General features: G+C 40.2%; 1 pseudogene; it reads left to right on the top strand.

The window, feature by feature from the left end:
* Nucleotides 1–417: 417 nt before the first annotated feature.
* LOC149263373 (BURP domain-containing protein 6-like) lies at nt 418–1,495 on the top strand (annotated as a pseudogene).
* The last annotated feature ends 2,542 nt before the right edge of the window (nt 1,496–4,037 follow it).

Consider the following 4,037-nt stretch of genomic DNA (forward strand, 5'->3'; position numbering starts at 1 on the left):
TCTTGACATAGACTGGTTGGTCGATTCCTTGAATGTAACACCTAGGTTACAATGTAGTTGTTCTTAGTTGCCTAGGGTGATATCTCCCTTCATAAAGTTCAAATCTACGAAAGGACTATAGCCAGATAATTTTTTATACGATTCAAATATATGGAAGTGTGCTAGGCTCCATCCCATGTGAGCCAGAGGTATTGTATGCATTTGCGTTATGAACCTGGGCTTAATACTTTGGTGTTTCTAACTTAAAGACAGGTACTATAAATTTTGATGGGACAAATCCTAAATTAAATGTCAAATGACGGTTTTTGATTTATGAAGCACGTAAAATTTGATAGGTAAAAATTTACAGCATCTGTCAAATATGTCTTAAATATGAAATACATCCTATAAGAAATCAAATTCTAGGCCTGCATGCAACATGTGGTTTTCTACTGCCCTCTTTATTGTTCTGCTGGTAAGTTTTCGATATGTAAGCACCGTGTGTTATATTTGATTGTTCATATGCCTTCATGTATAACTGATATTGTGGCATGCAGATGTTAGTATGTTGTAGTGGCCAGTAAAGAAGTGCAGGCTAAGCCTCCAATACTGAGTTACTGGCATCACAAGTTGCCAACGACGCCCATTCCCGATGCACTGCAGCAACTCATTTTCACTTTCTCATCCCACAACATGTCGGAATTGCTGGATGCGATAAGAGAGGGAGATCCTCCCCTTACACCTAAACTTGGCCACAAAGGAGGGCCAGATGTTGATGCGGTGCAAAAGTATGCAAATTATTACGAAGCCATAGCAGACAAGGATGACATGATATCCAACCTTTCATGGTCTGTGTTTTTCTTGGAGGAGGAGTTACACAGTGGAACAAAGTTGATGCTCCACAGAAAACAACTCAAGAGATCAAGCCCCGACAACAAAATATTCTTCCTTCTTTGTCGTTTGGCTGAAGCTATTCCATTCTCCTCTGATAAACTCTCAGTAGTGTTGGACATGTTGAACATATCCCAAGGATCCCACACAACTCTATCTGTGAAACAAACTTTACAAGTGTGTGAGAGTCTTGCAAATGGCGGGGATATCAGATATTGCGCCACATCGTTGGAATCCATGATTGATCATGCCACATCTACTCTGGGGACCACTCGTGTGAGTGTGTTGGAGACAAATGTACCCTACAACTTCAACTCTCAGCGATATACTATCACTGGCATCCATTTCCAAAGCAAATTCGGGTTAGAGTCAGTGATTTTTCAACGGCCAGCCATATCCATACGCTGTGTACTATTGCCATCAAGCTCAGCACACCACCACTGCACGGGTGTCTCTCAAGGGAGATGATGGCAGCATTGGAGAGGGAGTAACAGTGTGTCACAGTGACACGAGTGTGTGGAATGCTGAATACTTTGTCTTCAAGCTGCTCAATTTCAAGCCTGGTACTACACCCATATGCTACCTCCTACCCCCAGGACATGTTCTTTGGCTTCGTGCCAACTAGATTCTCTATATGTGCAATTTGTTACTACATAGTGTGTATTGAATCTTGATATTGTCCTTCTCTGTATGCGACGAGAAATGTAGGATATAGGATATAGTACTCCACTTTTACGGCGCCACAAGATATATATATGTGGATTGTTGTAAATAAAATAATGATTGCACCATACAACCGCCCATGGAAATGATCATCGACGTAGTCGATGTATTTTGTATATTTATTTATAAAAATAATAAAAATATGTGTGTTGTACAAATTCATATGATGAGCATGAAAAACCATGAACTTTAGGGTCACTTTTATACATTTAAATACTTTTCTCAGTGGTTAAGTGATCCAAAATAGATCCTAAAACCCTGTAAGTCTTCATATACTTAAAAACTATCGCAAAGGGAAAGCATTAGCCAATGGTGGAAAACACTATGGCAAAGGAAAAAACATGCAAAATTGCCAAAATCAGAGTTATCGGGGGCTTGAGCAACGATGCACAGGAGCTGTCGGATCTGGTTGATCAACGGTCCAAATCCGATCAGCATATCGCAATCGGTGATGGCAAGTAGAGTCTATCAGAGGCGGCTTTATGGTAAGTGCGATAGCGATCAACAATTAAATGAGGATGTTGATCAAGCACGTAGATCAACGATCCAAATTCAACAGCGCTATCGCATCACGAATTAATATATATATATATATATATATATATATATATATATATAGATATATATATATATATATATATATATATATATATATATATATATATATATATATATATATATATGGACTTACCGCATCCCAAAGGATTAGCGATATGCTATTGCGATATCGCAATATCGGATTGCATCATTATGAGGGTCCGATACATATGCGACTTGCGATAAAGGCAGACCCGATGGGATTATGGATGAAATTTAATAATATTTCAAGTCTGGTAAAAGGGTTTTTTCTATGTATTTTACATTTTTGTTAAATAAACGAAAAACAAAGGAAATGCGAATGGAGCGATAAAATGGACCTGAAAAGGTTTATACATGTAGTTTAATGTATTTGAGTTCGGTAATGAGCGGGATTTCGAGCGGGTATTAGGCGGTAAGTGGTATTAGACGGGCTCCGCCCGATCCCATCCACTGGCTGACATGTGGCTCAAGAAAACCACATTTTCGGGCCAGTAATATCTGTATGCATAAGCCGCCCGAAATGAATCTCAACCATTGGATCAAGATCACTCAGATCAATGGTGGACATGCAATAGCGATATAAAGGCGGACACAATGGAGTTCTAGGGAAGAATTGAAAATATTTCAGGTCCAATAAACGACAGTTTGGTAGATTTTCCCCTGTTTTGTAAACAACGGATGACTATTTTGAGGATTTCAAAGGCACCGATGGTCCCTTCCATTGCAAAGCAGGTGGCCACCATCCCTGTAACTATTTAGCAATGATTGCTGTTGTGTGTGGAGCATGATTGTTCAGAGGTCTCTGTTTCAGCCGGATGTATACCCTAAGAAGTTTGTACACCCCTCCACGTGGGGGGGTGCAGCGGGGACTTGTCCCCCCTGTGTGGGTCCGGGGGGGCCGATCGCCCCTGGCTGGGGGTCTGGGGGCCAGCAGTCCCCCAGAGAGGGCTCGTGGGCAGCGCCCCCGAAGCTAAAAACAAATGTAAAATTTCCTTGTAAAAGTATAGTGATTTCTAGTCAATCTAGGCCATTCATTAGGTGGATGATCTGACGGTAGAACTTATGTTTAATTTAGGGTTTTTTTCCCTAGAAGGGAAGCCCTCTCTTTGTATGAGGGCATTGTATTTGAGGCTGTGTAATAGATGTGTATTCTGTGAGCGAGAAATAGAGAGGTGAGACTGTGAGAGAAAACATAGGATATTAAAACGGATCTACTGTAGGTTGTGTCTCTTCATTTTGCTGGATAATAGAAAGGAAGGAATGGCTGTTTGGGGTGGACGTAGCCCAAACTGGGTTAACCACGTATATCTGTGTCTCTCTTGTTTTATGCGTTTTCTGTGTTTATATTTCTGCAATATTTTATGTGTTCCATTGCTCCATAATATATAATTTTATAACAACTGGTATCAAAGACGAAGGTCTATTTGGTTGATAAACTCGCAGGAAAGAAGGGTTCCTCATCCGAGTGGGAGCAATGGTGGAAGATGGTAAATTTAGGGTCGAGAAATTTAACAGCCAAAACTTCTCGCTATGGAAGATGAAGATGGAAGATTATCTGTATCAGAAAGATCTGTAACTACCATTGAGCAGAAAAACAAAGAAGCCGACGGCTATGACAGATGAACAATGGAACCTTCTCGATAGAAAGGCACTCGGAACAATATGGTTATGCCTCGCTGCGTCAGTTGCCTTCAACATTTCGAAGGAAACAATGACAGAGGGTTTGATTCAGGCATTGTCGAAACTATATGAAAAACCCTCGGCCTCAAACAAGGTATTTCTTATGAAACGATTATTTAATATGAAGATGTCGAAAGGTGGATTTATTGCAAATCATTTAAATGATTTTAATACAGTTACAAGTC

Source organism: Pinus tabuliformis, chromosome 6, assembly GCF_031772625.1.
Source record: "Pinus tabuliformis cultivar Carrire ecotype Pingquan chromosome 6, CPIR1, whole genome shotgun sequence".
In the NCBI taxonomy this organism is placed as follows: Eukaryota; Viridiplantae; Streptophyta; class Pinopsida; order Pinales; family Pinaceae; genus Pinus; species Pinus tabuliformis.